At 42.2% G+C, this 27,961-nt stretch overlaps 1 protein-coding gene across 1 annotated transcript in view; it reads left to right on the forward strand.

Annotated features, from left to right (window-relative positions):
• The first annotated feature begins 21,518 nt into the window (after positions 1-21,518).
• The window catches only part of LOC308069074 (uncharacterized protein), an 80,539-nt gene continuing 74,096 nt past the window's right edge, over positions 21,519-27,961 (forward strand). Inside the window, exon 1 of the mRNA XM_080400820.1 lies at positions 21,519-22,193. The gene's annotated coding sequence lies outside the window, so the exon portion shown is untranslated. The remainder of the gene's footprint in view (positions 22,194-27,961) is intronic.

Genomic DNA, 27,961 nt, shown 5'->3' on the forward strand with positions numbered 1-27,961 from the left:
GATTTTTTCATTATTGCTTTCTGATATTTTCCGCCACCCCCCACCCCCGACTGAAGGTGAACTGTGTGAATATTATGTACTGGGGAATTACAAACACAGAAGCATTCCTCCAAATTAGTGGGAAACCTTTTCTGCCAGCATGTTGTATTTGCCTTTGGGAACAGTAAGTCCGATTTTTACCTGGGCAGACCAAATCATTTGCAGAGCTTGTGAAAATAATTATCTCTACATTTCCAGCTTTTGTTTCACTGCCCTTAAATATGCACCGAAATGTCACTCTCAAAATTCTGAGCCAGAACATGATGTTGCTGGGAAAACTGCATATAAAACCTATTTAATACCATCATCCCACACTTTTCTTTTAAAAGTACATCTACTGCCATCGTGGCTCTAAATGTAACAGAGCTCAGCAAGTCTCTAGCAGCCAAGAAGACATGTAATTTAAAGGCTATTTCAGCATTTGATTAAGCACACAGTGATAACTACAAGCCCATGCCCTGCAGGCATGACAAGAGGCAATTATGTTCGAGGTCAAAAGCAAGGGGGAGAAAAAGCACAAGATTTTGATGACTTACTTAATTTTCCAGCTCCTGAAATCAGCAGAGACAAAGAAGTTCTAAATCGCTCAGGTAAAATCCTGTCGTTATCTGTTGCCTTTTTACCCTCTGCTCTTGCTTTGCCCTGCAGAGGCTCAGGAGGACGATTTTCAACCAAATGGCTGCACTTAGAACACTCAAGTTGGCACACGTTTAAATGTTAAAAAGAGTGTTTTTCAAAATCTATAAGTTCTGTCATCTGTATTTAGATGGCTGTCTGCACATAGGATCGTGGAAAAAGACAGCTGTTTTCCAAAGTAGTGAGCAGCCATCAGCTCCTCTTGACTTCAAGCCAACAATTAGGTCACTTATTTAGGAGATTAAATAAGGAGCTCAGTGAAAGACTGCAAAGATAGAGAGCTACTCAAGGAAGTGAGAAGTGTATTAATGAATTAATACAATTGTGCTGTGTATTTCACAGATGGCCTTTGATGTATCTTATTTCATAGCAAAACCAACAAAAAATCTTTGCTTCTCACAGGAGAACTAGTAGAAATGTTTAAGATTATCATATAGGGACACAGCATCGAGAAATGTGCTTACAAGGAGATAAACAGCCAACCTCTAATCTCCCTTTGGAGTATTTATTGCAGATTATCAGGGTAGAAAAAAAGCCATGCAGAGCAACTGATTTGTGGGAGGATGGCAGGATGTAAAGCATGCACCATTGCTTTCTCCTATTATATTCTATTATAGTGTTCGGCTATTCCTACGGTTTCTCCAGAGTGTCCCATTTCCTTTATGTCATATATCCAGGAAATAAATGTTAACTCCGTGATTCCACAGTGGGGTGCCCGTAAGTAAAAGCTGCCCTTCTAATGGCAAGCGGTCAAGTGATTATGTGAGAAACAAAAAGGTGAATACCAGTAAACAGAAAGCCACATCTAGAAATGTTTGCATCTGTCCAGAAGTTCTTCAATGTGAAGTAGAATGTGAGCTGTTACTTTGGGGGCAAGGGGTGGGTGGGTTGGTTTTGGTTTTTAGGGGGACACCAGGCACTGTCATTCATGCAATTTTAGTAGATCAATGCCATAGAGTCTCATGTACAGGGAAGTTACCCAAGGTACAATAAATGTGCTTTCTAATCTGGTAAAGAAATTTGTTTAAAAGCTTTTACTAAACTTCTGTATTTTCGTATTAACTGTGAAATCCTCCACCAGAAGCCTGAAGTACTGCATCGTCATGGTTGATAGAGTTGCTGTGAGATTGAAAATGCTACCTTTGCCCTCAGATAAGGTTCTATTTTAATAGAACCATATTGCTCTTAGCAGATCCTAATGTCTTCTTTCCAACAAAACACGAGAGTTAAGACTAGCTGCATATGTACAGGATTGCTGTTTGAGAAACACACCAGGTTTGTATGAGTGAACTCCCAGACAGTTCATTTCTGTGATTTTAAGCGTGATATTCCTCAACTATCATATGTTGAATGTTTGCTTTCTTTGACAATACAGGATGGTTACCGCAAAAAAATGTATAGGAATTAACAGCAAAAATACACTTTCTGAAGCAATTGGGTTGGAGGTTTGAGTTTTGTGTTCTGTAATGGGAACTGTGAAGTAGTATTAGCAACCGTCTTTGCTGTTTCTGTCGTCTACGGTAGCCTCCCAGAGACAAGGATCCCATTTGCCCAAGAACCGGACTGAACCATACCCCCAGACAGCTAATGTTTACTGTAAACCTGATTTTTCTGCTTCCTTGGCAGTTAATAGGAGTCATCTAAGCACATGGCAGGAGGGAGGGAGGGCACTTGGCCTCAGCGTTCTGCCAAATGCTGCTAGAAACTTTCTGCCTCCCGTGTCGCTAATCTGCTCAGGTTTAGTGCAGAAGAGGCTTGAAAAGAAAGCTCACCACAGCTCTTGTGAAAAGTCAGCAGCCTGGCATCAAACGTTTTCTAGTCAGCACTGGGCCTGTGAATGCTAAAGGTAATGCAGGCGAATATAAACTCTCCCTCTGTTGCCACAGAGCCTGGCGTTTCACGGAGCAGGGGCTGCTGCAAGCTTCTGCAGACAGATCCTTTTAAGCAGAGTTAATAGCTCTTGATGTCGTGTGTAGGACAGGTTAAAATTGCTGGGCTTTGCTGACTCTACCTTTCTGACAGGCTTACCTCTTTGGTCAAATGTTGTCTCTAACTTTATGTCCCGTTCTTCCTCCGCTCACCTTGTTGTTTAGTGATGTAAAGCCACAGGTAAGAACAAGGTATTGTGTCTCAGAGGTTCACAATTGTCCTGGCTTCCTTCCTTCTGTAATAGGAAAACTTGTTTGTGGTAAGAATTTACTGCATTACACAAACATAGGGTGTGATACAAGCTCAGGGCAAAACTGTTTCTCCGATATCAGGGAAGGACATCGTACGTGATCCAAGCTCTAAAGCTGTCTATGCTAATTGTAGAAGCTATTATTCAAGAATAGATGCATGTCTGTCTTGGGAGTTTGGCAATTAGTCCACAACTCTGGCACATCAGTAAGAATCTGATATTAGAGTAATCCCTGCAAATTTACAGAGATGGGAATTCTTATAGGTCCAATAATACAACTCTAAATGAGACAACAATAATAAAAGGCTTAACAGAAGTCAGAGTAACGTATTGGATTGCTGCTTGCTAGAAAAACGCAACAGCCTTGATGGAGTTAAGGGGTATACTGAGAATTATCAGTACACTTTTATTTCCATAAGCGAAGTTGGTGTGCATGTACCGTGCACAGAGTTTTGGAAGGGATTTTTTTGATTTTGAGAGGGTATAGCGGCTTTTAAAATGGTGCTTGAGGGTGAGTGAGTTGTTGAAAGATGCTTGGTGTCAGATGGGCCCTGAATCTGTTAGAGGGTTAAAACTTCCCTGACTGCTCTGTGACCATCACACAGATACAGACTTCGTTTCTATCTTTTGTTTTGTGGTTGGAAGTAGTACAACATGGAGCCAGAAGGGCATGTCATCCCTGCAGCTGCAAAGCTTTTGGTGTGGGTGAGTTTTCATTCTCGTGTAATAAGGAAGGGAAGGGGCTAGCTTTAGTTTCAGCTTGCAGCTGGTGTGTTCGGCTGGAAAAGAAGTATTTTATTCCCAGTTTCACCATGGATTTCCTTTGAGATCTTCTGGAAGCCACATAACCCTTCTGCGGCTGAGACGAGAAAGGCAATGCATAGCTACTTCGTATGGGTATTTGGGGGATTAATGCATTAATGTTTGCCAAGCCGTTGAAGATCTTTAAATCAAAGACTCTGTAAAAACGGGAAATATTATTGCTTGTTGTCATGTGAGTTTATGTACTAATAATTCAGGGCTTTGTTTTCAAAGCATCTCAAAGCGTGTTTCTTTTTTCTTTTGCAAACTGTAGCCTGGATTTCTTTTAAAACGGGTAAGATTTCTGAGAGATCTTTAACTTTGCAAGTACGTGCCAGTATTGAACATTCAGGCAGATCTGATGCAAAGCTAGGGCTAAACTTTAATCACCTAGTGTCCAATATATTGGCCTTTCCATGGAAAATATCACTGCAGGGCCCAAACTTTGGGATGGTTGCCAGAACCTGCAGACCATCCCCCGACACACTGCAGGCAACAGCAAAAGCCATTAGGCTCGTTTTCTAAGGACCAAGAGAAGTACCAGGAGCAATGCAGATGCTGTTACATCTGCAGGAGGACAGAAGCAATCTCACTGAGCAGGTGGGATCCTGGTGCTTGGATTGCTCATGGTCAGAAAATTTTCCCTGGTTGATCAGGTACGACAAAGGTCTGTAATTTTATATATCAAAGCCAACTAGCTTTTCACCTGGTAAGTAGAAGTAATAACAATGCCATAGTTGCTATTTACCTCATTCAATAGGGTATTTCTAAAGCTAGCTTTAGAACAAAGGAGATCGCTAGCTTATTTTTGAGATGAGAAAATCAAGCCACTGAGTGGAGAAGTAATTTCTCTGGGCAGCCAGCAAACTGGGGATCAGACCTCACTTCTGCAGATCATATCTCAATGGTACTGAAACTATCTCAGTACAGCATATGGATAAAATCTGCTGCTAAAAGTCGTTCCGCTTTTAATCCTAGGCTGGGTATGGAAAGTAAATGTTTGCTGTGTTTCTGTGTTAATCCTTGCAGCTCTTGCATTGGGAAATAAGAGGCAGGGATGTGCGTATTTTACAGATAGGATAATTCACTGCAATAATTCAAGAAATAGCCACAGGTTTTGATCGTACCAATTTTGGGATGTTCTGGCAGAGTTTTTTATAAAGTAGCTTGTCCCGGCGTACGTGGGGGGAAATGTGCAGGACAAGGAGAGCTGCAGATCTGGAAGTTCTGTAATGGCATGCCTGTCAGTAGGACTGAATGAGCAGACTTCAGCTGAATTGCAGCACAGTTGTGTCAGGCTCTTCAAAATTAATGGCATATTTCTCAGAAAAAAAGCCCCCTGCTTAGACGTTGTCATCACCTCTGACCTGCATACTGAATGTCCCATTTGGTAGGAACCCCTCCTCCTTCCCCTGCATCCTGAGTACATTTTGCAAAGACTGCCAAGATACTACTCATTTTTCTAAATTCGTTATCACACAGATGGCATGGGAAGTACATTTTTGAAGGACTGAGTTGTTGCAATGGGAAGCTTTTTTCGCTTCCTGGGAAGTGTGTCTGGTGCTTTGAGATTGCCACGTGAAAAGCATCTATATGGAAAAATATTAATGTTTCAGTTAAGCAGTAGTTTCTGTAACCAGTAGAAATTAATAGGGAATACTGAAACTCATATTCTCAGGATTTAGCTTCTAAAGGCTAGAAAACTAGCCTCATGACTTGATTAAACACTCTATTTTCTCACCATGTGGAAAGATATTTTAAAATGAAGTAAATTATACTGATCTCATTTGCACTTTGACCCTGGGACAAGGGCACATATACTATTGCTAAGAGTGGGGAAGAAATAAAAAAGAAAAAAACCAACCCGGTAAGTGCTGGGTGGAGCAGCGTGCACTGAGCTGTTGTATCACTGTAAAAAAAGACAGTACTTCCCAGCCTGTACAGTCTTAATTTATCCCACCTTTTCCTTTCCTGAAAATGCTGTCAGACCCGAGCAGAGGAGTAAATTCTGAGACAGCCCCCTGGAATTGCCCTGGTACCTTAGTAAATCAGGTCTTGTCAGTCCAAGCATCTCAGCTGACTGCAGCTGCCATGGTAACAGATGAGGAGGCAGTAGTTTCTGAAGGTAATCAGGTTCCAAATCGTGGAAGGCTCTGTAGATCAAAAATAATGCTTTAGGCGTCTTTGGTTACCAACCGGTAGCCGTGGTCTGCCATAAACCACCACACTTAAATAAATGAATAGACAGTTGTGTTGTGCCATGGCCGCTTTTTGTTGCTGTTAGCATGCAACTCCAATCTGCTATCATTTGAGAAGATCCAGGCTTGCACTGGGAAAGCGATGTGCAACTGGTGACCTCTGTGGCCAAAGGGAAAGGCCACCCTGAAGTGCACAGGCTGGAGGAAGCTGGAGGAATTAATCATTGCTGTTTTCTAAGACTGTTTAAGTTTTCTGGCTATTTTGTTTTGTTAATTTCATTCCCCCCCCCCCCTCACTGGCCTTAACTGACAAAGAGAAGGCATGGGATAATCTCTTGGATAAATCCTGTCTTGAAGTGGCCTCAGAAGCGCTGAACACTTTGGTGTGCTGAAAACCAAGCAGGGAAAATCCAGGTTTATTACTCCATCCATTTCTTTAAGAGTATGAAAGTGGCCAGCTCAAGCCTGTCAGAGGGAAGGGACCGGCCAGCCCCTGGCAGCTCGCTGCGTGTAGCTTTTGCCAGTGGGAGAAGGCCTATGTGAAACATGCTCCTGTCATCTGTTTTTTCTGAACGTTTGAGGCTTGTTGAAAATAGCAGCTAGTAATTTGTACCCAAGGAGGAGGTGTTGAGCAAAGATGGAGACATCTTGCTGACAGTGGTGTCCACCATTTGAAACGTGTGTTACATTTATTACTACGTTGCAGGAGGCAGGTGCAAGCTCATAGAAAGCCTTCCTGTAGCTGCAGGGAGGGCAGTCGGGGAAGATGCAGCTCTAGACCCTCAGGTACTGTTCTCTGCTTTTGCTGAAACAGATTTTGTACCTGAAAAGCATTATCCAAGATGCCTGAAAAGCAAAGTTTAAACCAAGTATCTGCGTGGTGCCCATGGTACCTCCTGTCCATTGCCTAAATTGCTGAAGCAGTCAACATTGAAGATGCTTCCGCTCAGTCTTCCTACATCTTCAGTCCACGTGAATGTGACAGCCTTACAAGGCCATCTCAGGGCTTGTTCTTCAGGTGCTTGGTCTTTTTGTCACAAGGCTTAAACTGATTTAGAGCATTGCAAGGTAGTGTAATGAGTTTATTCAGGCTAAATGGACTTACACTGTCTTAAGATAACAAAGAAATAATTTAGTTTCAGGAAATAGATACATGCATGCTCCTTCTCCAGTTAGTCTTCTGGCTAGAAATAATGGCTAAAAGGCTGAGAGGTAAGATGACTTTGAAGTAGTGCATCTATATCAGTTTATTTTGCTTTTATTCTTTCTTCTTGTACAAAAGAGCTCAGTTAGTCTTTGCCTGAGGTCAAAACTGGGTTTATACAGAGGGGATTGTCTGTTCTCCAGGATATTTCAAAGCTTGCATTCAGCACGTTTTTGACTGCATCATTTGTGGAATCTTTGGAGCTTGAACTCCATATTCCATTCCAAGACATGTAAAACCTGTGCTGGGTTATACCACAGCCTCTCTGTGTGTATCCCTGGGGTTTCTGTACTGCTCTGCGGGGCTGGAAATGCACTCTGCAGTCTTCACTCACCTCTGCACGTTTGTACTTTGGCATCCACAGTGTAGCTTTGCATTTTGTGTAACCACTCTGCTGATACCAAATGCAAACAGGCAAAAGATGGGCATTAGGCAAAAGTCATTTGCTTCCCAGTGTCAAAAATATGGACTGATGCAGGCAATGTTCCTGGATCATCAGTTCAACATGGTCCTTAAATTTTGGTGTGAGTTTTTTAGTGGGATGAACTGAAGTTTATTTCAGCCTCTTTGAGGAAAAGAAGGAACGAATGGCTATTATCAGGAGCAGTGACCCAAGAAAAGGTTTTGCTGCCATTATGATTCAGGAGAAGGAGTTTATGTATCAGTAAGCAGAGTGCATAAGAGATGCCAGGCCGCATCTGTGATGTAAAGGAAGGGCAGGATATGGAATTTATGATTAGAGCCATCTTCTATGCATTATGCATAAGATAATACATTGGTGTCAGTTATTTACAGTAGAAGCCTTAATTCAGCTGGAGTCCTGCTGACATCGTAAACTGGGAGACAGCAAGTAGTTTATGGGCAGTGGTAGAGCCTCTGGACTGAATTACGGTCTCAGCATTCAGTCTGTTAATGAGAGTTGCAGTTTGTGGTAGACAGTGTATTGCGTGCTTTTACCCAGAGTAGGACTGGTGACAAAGGAGGAAAACGTTTATTGCAGAGATGCTTTGAGGAGTGGGAGATGGAGTTACGGGCAAGAAAACCATAGAAAACTATAAAACTAATGCAAGGGAAGAAGGGATGATTTGGAGCTAGCCAGAAGAAAAGATGCCAGAATGGGAACAGGATTCCCCCATGCAGTCACTGGGCTACCGCTGTGCCTTGGCGTGCCCACCTTGGGCAAGAACTGCCTCTGCCACTCCCATGCATTTTTTTATCCTGATCCCTCATAGTTAGAGAGGGACTTTCACCCCAATGCCCAAAATTGTTAATACTCTTTCTAGGGTGGTTTTTTGTTTTTTTTTTTTTTATTAGCATTAATTGCAATTGCTAGGTGTTCTTGCTGTCCGCATAAATGGCCAAATCCTTTCTGAATCTCATCAAATCCCCGGCCATGATGACTTCCAGCAGGATAACAGCTTATCATGTGAAAAATGATTGTTTTTTTGTCAGGTTTTAATTTTCCCTCCTCAGACTGTGGAGAGGGAGGCATCCAAGCTACCTTTTCCGTTTCTGTTCATTAGCTTGTATGCATCCGTCATGTTGCTTCTAACTTATCTGCTCTCCAAGGGAGAAAGTTATGATCTTTCAAGTATTCCTTCTTATGGGTGGTGTTTTGAGTTTTTATTGAGTATGTGAAGGTTCTTCTTGGTTTTTCCCTGGTTACCCTTGAATTCTACATTGCCATGTTTGAGGCAAGATGAGCTGTACCAGTGTTTCAGTTCAGGCTGCATCCTGACCTATATAAAGGCAAGATGTTGTTTTTTTATTATTATGTGCTCTTGCTGCCCCCACCCCCTGTGAAGCCTACTCCAAATGCTGAGGGTTTTCTTTATTTTAAGCAAAACCAAAAGGACAGGAGAGGGAGAAAAAAGATCTTTATGATAAATTTATGATAAATTTGAGAGTTTGGAGCCATTTCTCTTTGGAAAGCTTGCTTCCTCTCTTCCTTTCCCCAAAGTGGCTTTGAATTAAGCAGAATGTCCCATTTGACTCAAATATTACAAGCCGCATAAATATATAGCTATGTCCTTCCCCAAAATGCCTGTGCTGTTCCTGATAAATTAGCTCTCTTGGTCACTTGGAACAGATTGTTCTACTTAAATGATTACAGTGGTGCCCAGCTAGCACTGATGGAAAGTAAAGTTTGGTCCTTGATGCTAGTACTAGCAAATGTGTGGAGTAAAATACAAAAGCAACCATTAGCTTGGAGGGAGCAAGGTTAATTCTGGAAAAAAATTAGTGCTTGTTGCAGATGTCCTGGGTCTTAACCGCGCTGCATATCAGAGCACCGTGCTGTTATCAGGGATGCTGGTGGACTGGAGGTGTGCTCAAGTTGTGATTTTTCCCATGGGTAACAGAGAATTGCGTGTGTGGAGACAGATGAGTAATCTCTGTTGACATTTAGGGGAGCAGGGGAAAAATCTGTAGGAACCCTGTAAAATCTGCCTGTGTCAGAACTGCTCCTTGGCATTCTTTGGAATTACTGGCAATGTTGGCGACAGCTGAACACAGACATCTAATATCTGAGACACTTTAAAAAAACTTAAAGCCCTTACCTATACACACACACAAATAATATAGGTCACCTTCAATGCAGTGGATTTAGACTGAGCTCTGGAAAATCAGTTTCAGTTGATTAGTTGCACTTGTAGCCAGATGTAAAGAGTTAAAGCCAGGTACCAGGCTACACAGACTAATGTCTGTTGTGTCAGGCTGCAATCCAGAAAACACATTGGTGCTTGTGTAATGCCATGCATGTGACAGGAGCTGTCTGAAGCCAGTGCAGAGGTAGAAGCATTCCATGAGATCTCTGCAAACTTTGTGTGTCGTGGATGGCATCGAGGCCAGCAAAAGCACATGGTGGGTCATCTTACCAAGTCACTGGAAGTCAAGGGGACGTAAGGGCAACTAAGCAGCCAGCTACTTCGCTGCAAACTGTGCAGGTGATTGGGTTGGCAAGCCAAGGGTGGATTGTATCCTAGTCACCACTTCCCCCGTTTCTGATCACTGCAGTTTTCTATGCCCAGGGGTGGCTGAAGTGAAACTGAAATTGTAAATATTTGTCAATTATTTAAAAACCAAAAGTACTCTATAAAGAGTGAAGGGAGAGGAAGAGGGTGGAGATTTTCTTCTATAGTGTTTAAAGAACACGCTGTTTCATCAGTTTACAGATTCAGTGCCAATTAACACAGCATCCGCCAAAGGTGTTTTGTGTCAGGAGACTTTGAGTGGAGCAGAAACCTCCTATAACGAAAGTATCCTTTCAGAAGGACCCACGTATTTTCACTGGTTTTGACAATAGGTGAAGTAAATTCTTTTACGTCTTAACAACCTTTCTCTGTAGCTTACAATTTAAGGGCTTAAAACACTCAAAAGTGCCCATTGCAGCCAGGAGCCTGACTCGCGCTGAACTGGCACGAGTCCTGGGTTCCCAATGTCCAGAAATTTCTTTTGGAAAGTGGAATTCACTCTGAAGTAGCTTTAGTGCATTTTAATATTTTGCTCATGATCGAATTAGGATCTTAAGTATACCAATTTGGAAACAGCCTGCCTGACATCAAGCTCTGAGTTTTTAAAACTCATGTGGTTTAATAAGCTTAACTTGCTGCAGTTCTGATACAGTCTTCTGTGAAAGCTTGTTCAAATTAAGAATCAGTCAGAGGGGAAGTAGCCTCAAGCATAAAGTTGGAGTGAGGTGGTGCCAAAAATCGGGGCTCTGAGAGGCTCTGTTGTCTCGCCCTTCAGTGAGAGCAGAAACCTTTAAGCAGCCAAAGAGGAGGGGAGGGGAAGCCTAATTAAGAGATGAAAAGCAAATATTCCCTTTTTCAGCTGTCGTCTTTGGAGATGTACACAGACAGGCACACACAGGAATGGATATGTAGTTCAAAAACTCATTTTTGAAGCTGTATAATATATATTAATATATGTGGGAACTGGGTACTTTCTCAAATGTCTGCTTGAATTACCAAGAATAATTCACAAAGTAGAGCATGGCCACTAAAATGAATGAATAAATAAGTGAGTCTGAGGAGTATTCCTGCCAAACCTGTGTTTTGGGGCTCTTCTGCATAAAGTAATTAATTTATGTTTTTTAATCATTTTAGTTTCTTCCAGTGTTCCCCTTGCATTTCTGCAGGTGAGCATCTCCACCATGAATTTAGTATCCTCAGTGTTGGTATGGGAAAGCCTGATTGTGTAACCTCTTTTGACCCAAGGTTGCATCTTAATCCTCTTCCTCCCAGGGGAAGACCCTCACGTTTGATAAGTACTGTGCAATTTTCAAATGTGTACCATATTGATAACATGTATATGGAGTCAGGGCCCTTCTGGTTCCGATTTGGATTCTGAGCATGCTGGGCATTTTTTTCTTCTTCCATGAAGAAAATTTTCAGCAGAGTTTCCATGCATAATTTCATTCCACTGTTTCAGCAGGAATAAGGCAGCTGTGAAAGAGGAATGTGAAATCAAGCGCCCATCACTTTCTGATAACACAAATTTTATTAAAGGTGTTGTAGGAAGGAGAAAATCTATAGGACAGGTAGGGCTTTGGTCACAGTCCAGTGTTACTCGTCTGGAAGAGAAGCTAATTTAAAGACATGCTTAGCATGGGCAGCAGGAACGGGCTGGAGTGCTTAGTCGTGGATATGAAGCCCTGGGGTAAACAGTAGGTGATTCTGAAATCCCTGTGCTGCGACAGGAGCCGTTGTCAGCTGTTGGTTGCCCAGACCTGGTCCAGGGGAGGACTTAACTAGAAATAAATGGTACAAAAAATGTGTTGACCACACAGGAAAATAAAAGATATTGAGAGGCTGAGATTTTCACGGGGTATGTCCTTTGTAGCGGTGGTAAAAGTGTGTCTGTCCTATCTTCCACAGCAGTTTACAATGCACTGAAAAGCAAGATGGTCTTCTGCTGATGTTGGTTGCCACTTGATGTAGCCTGGGTGTCCCTCATAAAGCTATTGCAGTAATGGGTAATTTGCTTGCAGAACAAAAAGCAGCTGGTAAATTTTCTTTGTGTAGGTTGGCAGAAGTGTACAAAATCTAGTTTGATTACATTAAGTATTTCTTCTATGTTTTTTTCCTCTTCCAGATGGCTATTGCCAAAATAGACAGTATACAGTATGATATTTTAAATATATGCATTTCTTTAATGTGAAACATTTGGCATGTTTGTATATATCTAGGTTGACTTGCATATATGTAGAAAGGGATATACGTATGAGAAAGTACAGAAACGTGCACAGAAAAATAGCAAATGACAGCCTTTTTTAAATGGGAAACTTCACAATTCTTCCCTTTCATGTGCACAAAGAGTAGAACAGACTTAAAATAAGAAGGAAAGCAGAAACAGCTCACTATCTCTGAAGATAATTAAACCCACTATCAACATCCAGAAGACCCCAAAGGTGTTGTAGCATACTGGCAAGTCCACATTGTTTTATGATGCATATATTTGTTGGTCATTTGTTTTTCTTTGAAACCACAAAGCAAGTAAGAAAGTTGCACGGTCCTGGATGTCTGTTAAGCCTGCACTGTCCCACCACACATAAGGCTGAAAAATTGCTGTGTCTTCATATCCCATACAGGTGTTGTGACTTTCAGCTTGGCACCTCCAAACTTGTGTGACTCCTAATCAATGATCTCACACTGTGACCTTATAGCCCACTTGGTGCGTAAGACCATGGGAGGCAAATAGGGTCCAAGGGAGCTGGCTCCATAATACACCCAAGAATTTAGACTTTGACTTCCAACTGTATAAATTTTTCCATCTTATCCAAGCTTTTAACTTTATTATCGTATTATTATCATCTCATTATTAGGCAGTGGAGAAAGCTGTAACTCTTGCTTTTAATACTTTCTATTTTTTCCTGACTTTATATCTGTTGGATTTTTTTCTTCCTAGGAGCTTTTCAGCGTCCTTTTGCTCCCGGGTGATCACTGTATTTTCTCTGTAACTGTGAAACCCGCACTGTTGTTGCTTATTTATAGGTAATCCTTATGTTTGGGGGTTTTGTGTGGTTGCAGGGACTCTCATTACGCTGTATGGAAGTCTAGGTCCTGAACTGCTCGAGGTAAGCTGCACTTTGCTGATGCAGTTGGAGCACCTGATCTGCAAGTTCTGAGGATCTGTTGCATTCAATACATCCATTGCATGGCTGCACCAGCAAATGCCTTCCATGGGGACAGCATCACCAGGGAGGGAAGTTTCTACTTTTAGTGACTTCATATGACCAGCAGCAGGCTATCTTCAGATTCAGGTTTTGCACTGAACAGGCAATCTGTGTCTTAGTGAGGTACATTGCATGACTGGAGAAGAGGGGAATTTTTCTGAAGTTGCACAGTCAGCTGGTATGGAATTACGTGAATATTTTGCAAGGCACTTGTTCTGTGGCTGTGTTCAATCCCTTCAATCTTTCTAGTACCTAATGAGGTGGGACCCCTGACTTTGTGGGCTGTGTGTGCGGCTCTGCAGATAAATCTGTGTTTGTATTCCTGGCCTTGGGCTGTGGTCTGAGCTGGGCATGGAGACTCTTCCTGCCATTTCAGCTCAGCTCAGCGTAAGTGGTCATGCTTCACTGAGGCTCTGAACAGCTTGAGATGGTGTGCAAAGCATCCTGAGCAGCACAGTAGGGTGGAAAGTACAGGGCCTGTACGCACAGGGAGCAAAACCAGATGAGTTTCTAGCCTGGGAAGCATTGGCCATGGTCAATGATGGTTCTAACGGTGTTTTGGAGCATGAAAAGCCTGATGCTGGAGGGTCTGAGGTAATTCAAAGCGCTGTTGTGCATTAGTGGCTTGGTTCAACTGAAGACATTTCCTGAGTCATAGTGGTCACCTTTGTGATGTTTGCAAGATCCAGCCTATTGCTTTTGAAGGTCTCTTGCTGTGGATTTCAGGAGGCCACAGGAAGGAGGGAGGTGGAAGAGAAACGTGCTTCGCAACAAGGAGAATAAAGAACATTTTTGAGGCAAACCTTAATCTGAGGAATTGGCTTTTTTCATCAAGTAATAAATTCATTAGTCATGTACAGCAAGGAAGTTGATTTATGGCTGTTAACTCTATTGAATTGATGAACGTAGCTTCTTGAAATTTAGTGGCCAAAATTAAGGCCTCTCCAGGTGTTAATAGATTAGACCGCTTAAAACAATTTATTAATTTATCCTGTGCAGGTGGGATAGGATACTTCTACAGTGATGCCTGTATTGCTTTAGAGATATTTTAGTATACATGTGATTAAAGGTCTGTTTGTGGTTCCTACTAATTAACTCATGGCATGGAGTGGTGAAGGATGGCAAGGACCTTGGCTGAGGGTTAAGAATTCTGAATTTTGGAGACTTTGGAGTGGGAGACCCCACCCCCAAAATCTCAATTTGATTTGAGCAATGCTCTCTTCCTCTGCTTTCCATAAACTCTTGTCAGCATCTGTTTGTAAAGGAGTCAAAGAAGTAAAATCAGAGGCTATTAACAGTACAGTATGTCTGCATTAAAATACAGTATTATGCATATATACTGTTATTTTTATTGCTGTAGTATGTGGATCAAGTGACATCCCATCATGATAAGCTCTGCATAGACATAATTTCCCACCTGGAGACCTTAAAAGATCACTGTATATTTTTGTGACGGATCATGTCACGCAGTCATGCCATCTCCAGAGGAAATGACTTATGCTGTAAGTGGCTCGTCCTTAAGTGCTATCCTACCCAGAAGAGAAGGAAATAATTAAGATGGTATGCATTCTGTAAAACAAACTTGAATAAAGAGTGACAGAAGGGCTGGTTGTGACAGCTGGATGCTAAATGAAATTTGTTTCTGTTGTTACAGATGCATAGACTGTTTTTAAATGTATAATTTATTTAGACTTATTTAAGGGGTAGAGGGAAGAAACAAGAAATCCCTGATGCGGAGAGTTGAAATAATGAGTTGTTACACATACATAAATAGTCACTACAAAATATTTTATTGGTCTGTTTTTTCTGTATTTGTAAGGGCATTTTAAGACTCCTTGAGTCTGCATTTTACGTGCATGCAGATACACGCTGCATTTTACCCAGCAATCCTTATTGCCTACTTAATTGAGTTAATAGCAGAAAGACATGAATACTCCTGACTGCTTCAGCTTGGCTCTGGGGACAGAATGGATTTTTCGTCTTTTCTAAAAGAGAATTTATCCTGAATGGCTGTACCTCAAACTGTGTTTTATTACTCATATCTTTAAGGATGCCAGCGCTTTAGGTAAGGAAAGGCTTTCTACTCTAAGCTGCAAGAGCTTTCTTTAGCTATGAAGTCAAAACATCTACAAAGAAATACTTAAGTTGCAATATAATGGTGGGGGAGAAAGGGCTGTTTCCAAAAAACCTTCAGATGGATGGCTGGAGTAGAGTTGATCCTCTGGTTATGATTGCAGAGTGCTTTGTTGATGTGTCATTAACACTGTGGACCAAGGATTTATACAGCAAGGGGAGGAATGATTTATCCTGGGTTTGTTAGACCAAGTCACATCAGAATTCATCTACTATTTGCTCCTGACTTTTCCACTTACGCTCTATGCGAATACTTGTTATCACTAATCTTTATAAAGAAATTGCTTTCAAAATTGGCAGTATTCAGCACCGCGTACTGATTTTATGGAGATTAAACTGGAGTGGTGCTTAGGACTTGAGTAGTCCCGAAGCAGGCAATTGTGAAAATTTGCCTTTAGGGCAAGTTCTTGCCACCTCTCCTTTCTGATCCTTGCTGTCACTGATTTAGTAGGTTTCACCAGACATAATATTACACATGTTGTTCTCTATTCTCTTTTTCTGGCATCCTAATAGTGTCTTAGAGCTCTTGGGCACCCCTGGGGCGAGTGGCAGAGGTTTCTGTTCTCCTGACCAGCTGCCTTGCCAGCACTGTGCTTTTGCTTTTTCTCAGTGTGAATACCTTCTGGGGTTTTTAAGGCTTATATATCGCTTCAGTGTAGAGAGAGCTGTCTTCCTGCCTGTCCGTGGCATTTACATTCCTGTAAGATGTTTGGAATGAGTTGATGTCCCTGGTGCTTCTGCTTCTGCTGATCCTTTTTGTTGCAGATGCCTTTGGTTGCTGCTGACAACAGGATTGTCTGATAGCCTGTATCTCTGTGTTATTGCTTAATTGCCTCTATGATACCTGCAGTAATATGGTCAGGAATTTGTCGCTTTGGTCCTGAAAATCATGAAATGTGTGGTTTGCTCTCAGGTATTTTGTGATTCTTACAGAGAACTCAAAACTGAGCCTCTTTCTTTTGTATTTTTTATGTATAGTCCCAAAGGTGCCTCCGAAGTTGCTTTTACACAGTAAAACAGAACTAGTTTTCAGTTTGGTAGGCGCACAGGCAGAAGTGCTGAGGGGCAATGGCATGGTAAAAATCTCTGATTCCTTCTCCAGTGCAGACTGTTGGCAAGTTCAACAGAGGAAAGAAGGCAGCTTCCCATGCCCTCCACTCCTCATCCTAATTCCACCTGAAACGCTCAATGGGTGGATCGCTGGGATAATTCCCGTTCTCTGTTGTCCAAAACCGGAAAGCATATATGTATTCAAGTCAGGAATTAAGTTGCAATAATGGTATTTCATCATTGTGTACCTCTGTTGCCTATATTGCTGACAGACAAATGAGAATTTCACCAGGGCAGTGAGAGCAGAGTTGGATGGTCAAAGCCTCTGGCATTTCTCGTGTTCCTACAATTTTGTCTTTTATGTGCTTCCTCAGAAGCAATCTGAAGAAAAGTCTTTCCCCTCATTTGAAGTGTGCAGTAGATTCTGTTTTCTGAATCCAGAAGTGATGCCATTCGAAAAGCCTTTTCTGTGATGAAAAATGTGATTACCTGATTGTGTGTCTAGATCTACCTAGATAAAGAGGACCAATTAGCATGTGAATAAAGTGTGAGGATTATTCTTTAATTATTGTTTACCTGAGTATGTTGTTCTTTGATGAAAACTGTTCTTTCAGCTTGCTGTCAAGTAAGAAATACCGCCTTGAGATCCCTTCTTAAGGGAGGACTATTTCTGGTCATGAAACAGAGAGACTGTTGGCTGAGACTTTGTCCACCAGTGCCTTTTCTCCACAAGTAAATGCATGCTTTCGGGAGAAACGTGGATCCTTCCCACGTCAGAGATGATGATTTTGTACTAGTTGATCACAAGGAGGGCCATCAGTGGTGTTGGCAGCAGCTGCTCACAAGTTGCAGAGTGTAAGCAGAACCTCTCCCACATCCTTAGCTGGGCCCTTTGGCTGCATCAAGGCAGCAGAAAAGTTTTAGCAGCTTCACAGAAGGAGGGTTATTGAGACCAAACTTGTAAGGAAAGCTGGGTGTCGCAGGAATCTGAGTGAACTTCTGGGTGAAGTTGCAGTTTGTCCCTTTTTTCTGTAATTGAAAGGCACCGGGTTTTTTGCCTTGGAGAATGGCAAGTATTGAGTACAGTAAGGATAGAGTAATTCCTTTTCTGTTAAGTCATTTTAGCGTGCGTTTTGGATCAATAGAAAGAATGAAATGCTTGTCAAAAGAGAAATTCTGGGAAGAATGTGCTGGGGAAACTGACACCGTAGATACTTGAATATATTTGTTTCCTGGCTCTCCAGAAGCTGAAAGATGGTGTGATTCAACTAACATAATAAAAACAGGTACTAGCAGGTCCCATTCAGGTTACCAAAGGTGTTTTTTGTGTGCTGAATCAATGTTTAGATGAGTGTTGTGAGCAGGGAGAAGTCCTCTGGACAGCCATTTGCAACTATTACTGCCAATAACCTTTCATTTCTGTTCAATTTTCTGCTTACAGGTTGCTTGATCTGAATGTGGGTGCTATATATTAATTTTACCCTTAATTTTTATAGGACAAGTTACTTGTGAACAGTAAGTGATTTCTGTTTCCAAGAAATATTAGAATACTCTGTCTCTTTGACATTCTTGTGTATTAAAATACATGGTTACATCAATACATGCTAAAAAAAAGTATGGGATAATCTGTAAAGCTTACTTGGTATCCTTTCCACCAACATTAAAAAGGTAATGGGGAAGAATGGGACTGTCTCTGTTAGCAGAGTCTATATTTTAATTAAATGTTGTGTCCTTTACATTGTTTAAGGAAGATCTTTCTGCGCGTAAAAGTTTGCATCCGTATCAGATAGCTTTTGCTTGAGAAGTACTTTTGTCTCTTAGAGAAATTTAGACTGGAAAAAGCCTCCAAGATATTGTAACCACCTTTGAGGAAGAAGAGATGTGTATGAAAGCCTGGTGAAGGACTGGATCATCTTGTTAAGTGCTGGATGGTTTGGTTTTGTTGGTTTGGGGGTTTTTTTGGTTGTTGTTTTTTGTTTGTGGTTTTGGTTTGTTTGGTGTGGTTTTTTTTTAGCGGGTGTGGTGGTGTTGGCGGTGTTGCTGCTGTTACCTACTACATGCTGTGCACTAGCAACATTAACTTGGAGAATGATGAGAGAGCAAAGCATGCAACAAGCATGCAACAGGCACAACCCGGAGGCAGACAGATTTGGTTAGTATTAAATGTGTGGTGGCAGGGATGGACATCTGTATGATAGCTGAGAGAGTTTTCTAGGCAAGTATTCTGGGAAGGAGCCTGGAGAGAGGATCTGAGGAAGAAAAGGGGGGAAATGTGGGTAAAGGCGGAAGAGTGCACTGACATGGATGCAAACCTGGATCATGGGACATCTATCTCAGTGATTCTGCCTGTCCCCTGGGCCATGGAAGAAAACGGAGGCAATCCCTGACTTCCATCACATCCCAAGTTAGATTGTGGCCATGGTGGAGATGTAATTTAATTATCTCAGAGAACCTCAGTGTCATCCAGACGCTGGAGTGACTTTGCAAGCATCCCTATGACTTCATGGTGTGTTCGTTATCCCAGCCTACTCTCCTGTCATGCCTCCCGCTTTCCAGTTGACAAGAGCCTCTGCCTTTCCATTTGGTCGATTAAATGCTGTAAATTCTGCGATGAGGGGCAAAGCATTAAATTTCTGAAGTGCGTCTGTGTGCCTTATCGTGGAGCCGCTTCCACGTTAACAGTGTTTGATTCATACTGAAGGAAAATTGATGACCTGAATCCTCCTCACGTAAGAGCTTCATTGTTAACATCTCTTGTTCTCTGTCACACATCTTTTTTTTTTTTTTTTTTTTTTTTTTATAATGCTATCCCATTCAGTTTATCAAGCGTGCTTTCAACGATCAAAGGCTGGAAAATCGGTTCTGTTCTTGAGGAAGATACTCTGTGTCATTTTATCAAGATGCGGAGCTTGATTCTCTGAAGAAAAGCGAAAGAAGTGGGGGCTTTAGCTTAGCACCGTCTTCCAAGTCACATTAACAGAGGATTGCAGCCAAGGTGACAGCAGACCATTCCCAGTAAAAGAAAGCTCCCTCACATGGTCAAGGAGCCGTGGGTAAAATGACCTTTCTCATTGTATCAGTGTTCAGTACTAAAATGCACCGAGTCAGCTCTGGCACATTGTAAACGGCTTGGGGAGGAGTCTTTGAAATGCCTGACTTGGAAGCTGTAGAAGGATTGCAGTGTGTGGATTTAAAAGAATAAGGAATATCAAGGGAGTTGATAGAAGGAAAAAAAAAGAAAAGAAGACAATTAAAACTGGTCAGACAGCATCAGCCCCAGTTCAGATAATCTCCTGCTTTACAAAGAGTTGAATTTCAGGTGGATTTTGTAGCCTGAGTTGACAGGCTGTGTGTGGGCAGGCTGCTCTCACCATTAGTACCAAGTATATTTTGTTTGTGCTTGTAAGATTAATTCTAACTCTTTGCTGTTGTTTTAATACAACTAGTACTTGCCCCGTTTATGTAGACCCAGTATCAGGACAAGCAGATCTAGGAAGACACAGGAGTAATTAAAGTGCAGTTAGCTGTGCAATGGACCCATACTTAATTTTAAGTTGCGTGCTCAAGACAGGCTTGTTTGATGTTTTTTAAATGGGGCTGAATAGGTGAATAATCCAACTGAAAACTTTTTTTTGCAGTGTCCTTCTAGTGATGATACATGTGACTCTCCAGTGTTTTGAGGGATTTGGCATTTGCTGTTTGTACAACCCCCGGTCTAGATGAGGAATGGCAGCATGGTTTTCGGCTCTGTTTTTACAATCAGAAGGGAGAAGGCATGTCATTTTGGAAAGTAAATTTGTTGGGAAATAGCTGTGAGACTGATCATTTTGCTGTCTGCCAAACCCTTTAAATATGACCTGGTTCACCTAACAACTCTAAACAGGAGCTGAGCGCGTTGGAGAATTTAGCCCAGAAAACATGACAGTCATTATGTATGACCTGGTGCTGGATACCTCAGATTTACACAAGCAAGATTCACGCAATTGCAGTTTATTGGAAAGAGGACTGAAACAAGAAGTCATATAAACTTAACTGAAAACATCTGTCTGGTCACCATTTCAATTTCAGTACAACTGGTAGGTCTGCCTGCTGTGTGGCAACTAGCTCACAAAGGTAAGGGGTAGGATGGTTAGTTATGCTAGTAGAATGAGGGGGAAATAGTAAGAAAGAACAATGAAGGGGGGGAGGGGGCAAAGATTACCTCACTATTTACTTTAAATACCTTCATTTATCTCTTGCTTGGTTGCTGTAACCTGACAGCTTTCACTCTGTGGAAGCTGTTGTCTTTGTAACCCCAATAACAGCTGAAATTTGTCTCTCAAGTTGTTTCTCATCATTGGTACTTGTCACTGCAGCCCTGCCAGAAAAGCAGGATAAACCCTTTGTAATGAAGTATCAATCACCCTATATGATTCACTCTATTTTTGTGCAGCTCTTTTTTTTCTTTTTTTTTCTTTTTTTTCTTTTTTTTTAAATCCTCACTTGTTAATGCCCTGGGTAGTTCAGCCCCTATGCAGGAATTTCTCTGACGCTGATCACCTCCCATCTATCTAGCCATTCTGTCTGCTAGGTAGTGCAGTCGAATAGCTTGAAGGTATGCGGCATGAAAACCATTGGAAAACGGTAAAAAATTGTATTTGGTGGTTTGCCAGCTGGGATTTTCTTGGTGCAGTCCATTTGGGTTTGACATGGTGATTTTGGAACATGTGCTTTCCTTCTCATTCGCCAGTTTTGGCTTTTGTAAAAGTTAACTGAAATTGCTTTCAGAGACTTCCTGCATTCAGGTTGCAGAGATGGGCTGGGTAGAAAATGCTGAATAGTCCTCCAGATACACTTAATTTGACGGCAATCTTAAACTAACAACCTCTTTATTTCTGTAATGCTTTAAAATAAACTGGTGTTGTAGCCTTTTCAGTTAGTGCTTTCACCCTGTTTTGTTTTCTGAGGGTCATAACAGGTAGCATATGCTTTCTCTGTTAAGGTTTCTTTGTTTTTGTTGGGGATTTTAGGTAATTGTTGGTTAAGTTGCTGTGGAGCTCTGCAGAATGTCTCAGGATCTAGATATGATATGGAGAAATAGTGTGAAATGGGGACACTTTGTGATTGTATATGTCTGCTCAAGGAATGTGGGTATGGTGACTGGTCATGGGTGCGGTGTCTGGTCACATAGGCACACAGCTCTGAGGAGACAACTACAGTTTTAGAGGAGACGCCTGCCCCTCTTCCTCTAACAAAGGGGAGACGGGGAGACGCCTGCCCTTCTTCCTCTAACAAAGGGGCTATTTAAAAAAGAATGAGAAAAGGATGAGAGATATTCCAATGCTATCTAGAGGGAGGGAGTGCTAAGTCTCCTTGCTGGAGAAGATCAGATGGTCACAAGAACATGAATCACCTACAAACCTGCAAGACCACCACATTCCAGGCAACGGACTGATAAGCTAATTAACATACGAAGCGGGGTTTAGCTAACGAATATGTATAGGCGTTAATTGAATATTCATTTGTTTCATTGTATAAATGTGGGATGGTTCGTCACTTCGGGCACGCACGCTTGTGGAGGAGCGATCCCCCGTGCATCTGCGCGCAATAAACATACCTACTTTATAACTTTCGAGTTACAGAGTCTAATTCCGCACGTCATTTTGGCGAGCCAGGCAGGAGGATTTCTGCTCGGCCGAGGGACCAGCTGCGGAGCGGCCGCTCCTAGGCGCGCCCCGGGAGATTTCCTCGGAGGAGCCTCCTCTTCTCAGCTGTTCAGCGTAGTCCCCAGGAGGAAAGGTACCTTGGGAGGGGGTTTGCTGACCAAGGGGTGGCCGCTAGCGATCTTGAGGGCAGATCGAGCAAACCCGAGGTTACTGCCATTCCTAAAAGCCCGGAGGCCTCGTGACGGAAAGCGGGGGGCGGGACGGAATGAGGCGGAATCTCACAGGAACAAGAGGGACCTCTTAGCAAAAGTAAAAGGGAAACTTTTGCGTAGGAAAAAGAAAAAGGGGGAAGCTAAAAACTTCCATTGGGTTGTCTTAAGAATTGGGGAATTCCTAGAATATAACAACTGAAATAGCGCTCTGTGTCTTGTTTGTTCTATGTGTTGTCTTGTTACATGTTCAAAACTTGGAGTTATGAAATGTATGTTGAAAAATAATAATATTCTGGTAATTCGTGGCAAATAGCGGAAAACTTAACACTCTGCTTAAGACCAGGAAAAATGTGGTTTTTTGTTTGTTGTTTGTTTTTTGGCAATTGTTCATTGAAATGCATACTTTGTGAACTGTCAGTGTTCCTAAAAGTTGTACATAAGTGCACGGTACCGTATAACATACTGCTTGTGTGACTGAGGGCTGCCCGGAGAGTGTGAATGGTGTGATTGAGATGCGCATTTTGATTTTCCGTGTATAGCTTAATTATTTTGACTGAGTGTGAGTGCAAGAGTGCTTGAGACGCGCGTTTGAGTGCAAAACAAGTAAGGAGCTCTATCTGTGTTTCCGACCTTGGGTGGCTAAGGCGGCCGGAGAAAAAGTAATTAAAATTGTAAAATGGGAAATGGAAGGAGTAAGCCCTGTGAAAAATCGCCCTTGGGTTGTATATTAAAACATTGGAGTGATATCGTAGGACATGGTGGTACCGAAAATAGAAGGAAATGGATTAAATATTGTAATCAGTGGTGGCCTTTGTATAAATTGGGGAGTGATGCGAAATGGTCTCAGGAGGGAGGAACGTTAGATTATAACACTCTCCTGCAATTAATGTTGTTTCTGAGGAGAGAGGGAAAATGGGACGAAGTATCGTATACAGACATGTTCTTCGTCCTCCAGGACAAACCTGAGTGGCAAAAGGACTGTGGATTAGTACCCCCTCGGGATCCTATGGTACTGACACTAGAAAGAGTGCGGGATTAACATCACCTGATCTTTGATTATGGCTCTAGAAAAGGACAGAAAAAAAAAAAAAGAACAACTGAGACCTAAACTAGAAAGATGTTCTTGTTGAAATTTTTGTGTTTAAAAGCTCAGGTTGCGGTTCCTTCTGTGGAGCAACCAGAATGAAACACGTTGTAAGATAAAAACTTGTACTAATGTATGTAAAACCTGAGGGGGGTGGAGAATCAAAGACCTTGTGAAAGTGTTAAAGTATTGGGGTGAGTTTGTACAAACCCCCGTAGCCCCTCGAAGGTGCGGCTGAGTCACGCTGGACGCATGGCAGGATGTTTGCTATTTGCCTGCGAAGGCTGATATGTAATAACACAGACTTAAAGCAACAAGTAGCAGATTTGCATTCAGGGTAAGAAAGAGTTAAAACAGAAGTGCTGTTGCAGAGGCAGGCCTGTGTAACCTGCAGAGCAGGAACAGCATCTCCTGCCCCGAATCCTCCTGATGGTGGGGAGGAGGGGGTTGCTGTTGCTGACAATTGAGCAGAAGGACCTGACAATGTCACCCCAATTGCTGCAGCATTTGCAGTACAACAGGACCCATAACTGCCCTTTAGGGCAGGGAATGGGTATGAGGTGGAATTTTAGTGAATACGAAACCAACTTATTTGTTGAACTTCAGTAAAAAAATAATTATTTGTTACAGTTGTGGGAGCTGCTGGCCACCAGGAAAACATCCTGAAACCTTTAAAGTACAAACTAAGAAAACAAATAAGAATGCCAAATTCACCAAAATCTTTGTTGGGATGAGATTTATTAGAACGTCTAGACGTTTAAAAAAGGGGAAGTTACTCTGGAAGTAAATGATCACCAATACATACAGGTTATGAGCCTATCTTTGGCCAGTACTCCTATAAAAAGGGAAATTGATACCAGAATTATTGATCAGGTATATCCCGGAGTATGGGCAATTGACATACCGGGACGTGCCAAGAATGCATCACCTGTTATAGTAAAATTAAAGGAAGGACAGAGTGCGATAAGAATTAAACAATACCCACTGAAAAGGGAAGATAGGGAAGGAATTTGTCCAAACATAGAGCGATTCATAGAATTAAAACTACTAAAAGAATGTGAGTCAGAATTTAACACACCTATCCTCCCAGTTAAAAAACCTGATGGGTCTTATAGGATAGTTCAAGATTTAAGGGCCATTAACAAAATAACAGAGGATCTGTATCCTGTAGTAGCTAACCCCTATACCTTACTAACCACCCTGACACCTGACCTAGCTTGGTTCACAGTTTTAGACTTAAAAGATGCCTTCTTTTGCCTCCCTCTCCACGAAGCCAGCCAAAGAATTTTTGCTTTTGAATGGGAAAATCCCAGAAGCGGTCGAAAGACCCAGCTCACATGGACGGTGTTGCCACAGGGGTTTAAAAATAGCCCCACAATTTTTGGAAGCCAATTAGCAAAGGATTTGGAGATATGGGAACCACCGTCAGGAGAAGGGAAAGTGTTACAATATGTAGACGATCTTCTTATTGCAACCAGAACCGAAGAATCTTGTATTATTTGGACTGTGAGCCTGCTGAAATTTCTGGGACTACAAGGATATCAGGTTTCTAAGAAGAAGGCACAGGTGGTGTTACAACAAGTCACATACCTAGGGTACGAGATCAGTGCCGGACAACGGGTCCTAGGGAAGGCCCGAAAAGAAGCCATATGCCAAGCCCCCCGACCACGAACTGTAAAGGAACTGCAGACATTTCTGGGAATGACAGGATGGTGCAGGCTTTGGATATGTAATTATGGCTTGCTTGTTAAACCATTATATTCCCTGATAGCAGCTAATCAGAAGGATCTTCAGTGGGATGCTGAATCAGACAGAGCTTTCCATGAACTGAAGAAAGCCTCGATGTCGGCACCAGCACTAGGACTTCCTGATGTGAGTAAGCCATTTTTCCTATTTTCCCATGAGAAACAGGGAATGGCATTAGGAATACTGGCACAGGATTTGGGACCATACAGATGGGCAGTGGCATACTTCTCTAAACAGCTGGGTGCCACTGCAAAAGGGTGGCCTGGTTGCCTGAGAGCAGTAGCAGCTGTCATCCTAAACATCCAGGAGGCCCGGAAGTTTACCTTGGGCCAGAAAATGACTGTCTTAGTATCCCACACAGTGTCTGCAGTCCTTGAAACAAAAGGGGGGCATTGGCTCTCCCCACAGAGATTCCTAAAATACCAGGCCATAATGGTGGAACAAGATGATGTTGAGATCGTGACTACAAACATTGTCAGTCCGGCCTCATTTCTTAATGGGAATGTTGGCGAATCAGTCGATCGTGACTGTCTAGAAACAATCGAAGCCACTTATTCTAGTAGGACAGATCTCAAGGATGTTCCTATTAATGGAGCTGAACATTGGTTCACGGATGGGAGCAGCTATATGCTGAATGGAAAACGACATTCTGGATATGCTGTTACAACCTCTGAAGAAGTGATAGAATCGGGACCGCTACCAGCTGACACTTCGGCACAGAAGGCTGAAATCATAACCCTTACTCGAGCTCTGGAGAGAGCTCAGGGAAGACCTATAAATATTTGGACTGATTCTAAATATGCCTTTGGAGTGGTACATGCTCATGGAGCAATATGGAAAGAAAGGGGACTGTTAAACTCCCAAGGAAAAATCGTCAAACATGCAGAAGAAATTCTGAAACTCCTAAATGCGGTCCAGCTTCCTGAAAGGGTGGCAATTATGCACATCAAGGCACACCAGAAAGTGAGCACAGAATTAGAAAGAGGAAATGAACTGGCGGACAGGGAACCAAAACAGGCAGCCAGAAAAGCAATCAAGGTAGAGGGTGCGCTAATACCCGATGGACAAATATCTCTAGAAGGTAAACCAGACTATACTAAAGAAGATCGCAAACTGATTTCTGACCTAGAGGGATCATATAATGAGGAAGGGTGGGCTGTAATCTCACATGGGAGAATAGTGATTCCTTCCTACATGGTATGGTCAGTAGTTCGGGAAGAACATAGAAAAAGGCACTGGGGGGCAGAAGCTCTCACTAAAAACATAATAGCACGAAACTCGTATACTACTATTAGACAAGTAACCCAACAATGTGATCTTTGTCTCCAGACTAATCCTAAGATTACCAGGGGGCCAAAGTTGGGAAAAATTGGGAAAGGAAATGTTCCAGGGCAACATTGGCAGATTGATTTCTCGGAACTTCCTAAAAAAGGGGGGTATCGATATTTATTGGTACTAACAGATACCTTTTCAGGTTGGCCAGAAGCCTTCCCGTGCAGAACTGCTAAAGCCCGGGAGGTGACCAAAATACTGCTCCAAGAGATAATACCTGGGTTTGGAGTCCCAGCGGTAATGTCCTCGGATAGAGGACCACATTTTGTGTCCAGAATAGTGCAACAGATCAGCCACCATCTAGGAATAGATTGGCAATTACATACCCCATACCGACCACAATCAAGTGGCCAGGTGGAAAAGATGAATCATCTAATCAAACAACGGATTGTCAAGCTAGGTCAAGAAACAAATCTAACTTGGCCCCAGTCTTTGCCATTAGCTCTTACACAAATTTGAACTAGACCAAGAGCAAAAGAGGGGCTTAGCCCATTTGAAATTTTATATGGACGACCCTATGGGGTACAAAAGGGGACGTCTTCACAGATTGGTGAAGAAACAATGACTTCCTATATGGTGGCACTAAACAAACAATTAATAAGAATTGAGAAGCATGTGATGGAACACGCAGTAGGGGTCTGGATGGACCTGTTCACGATATACGACCAGGGGACTATGTATACGTTAAGTGTTTTGCAGATAAAACCCTGGAACCACAGTGGACCGGACCTTTTCAAGTCCTACTCGCCACCTACACTGCAATCAAGGTTGAGGGACAGAATTCTTGGATTCACCATACCCGGATCAAGAAAGCCCCTGCAACTTCGTGGAAAGTAACCCCAGATAAAAAAGAACTGAAACTCAAATTTACTCGGACAAATGGGAACAATGTGGGTGGCAAGTAAGTGAACCTGAGCGGTTGTGGATCCACCATATGGGAAGGGCACCACAACAAACAATATAGAACAAAAGAGTCTGGGACTGAGCCAGTGGCCAGTCTTGCCCAATTTGTTATCGGTAAGCCCCAACTCAAACAAAGATATTTTTTATCAAAACAGATTTTATATGTATATATGAGGAACGTTTAGATTCTTAAAATGATCAATAGTGGGTTTAAACCATTTGTGTTTTTTTGTACCCTCTCTCTTGCCTACAACCAAGAGCCTGATAACTGGCCTTGGAATCATGCCCAGAAAAAACACACTGGAATAATGGGAAAGGTGGACTCAAAGACGAAACTAGCTATGGTGTTTTTTTTCTGAAAATGAGGTGTACCAAAGGAATCAATGGGATCGGGAGGATGTACACAAAGTCGACCGATTATGGGGAAAATTAGGAGATAGGATAAAAGTAGGGTGTCAAACATACAATGAAAAAGATAACACCAAGATTTCAGGAGACACCCTGATTAATGTCAGAAAGGTAAATAAGGAATTTACCCTTCTAAATACAGCCATGTGCTTTAATTCACGGGAATGTTGGCACAATTTTACCTTAACCGAGCCCATCTTTATAATATGCCTAGGA

The sequence above is a fragment of the Falco punctatus genome, assembly GCF_963210335.1.
Source record: "Falco punctatus genome assembly, chromosome: 9".
Lineage (NCBI taxonomy): Eukaryota > Metazoa > Chordata > Aves > Falconiformes > Falconidae > Falco > Falco punctatus.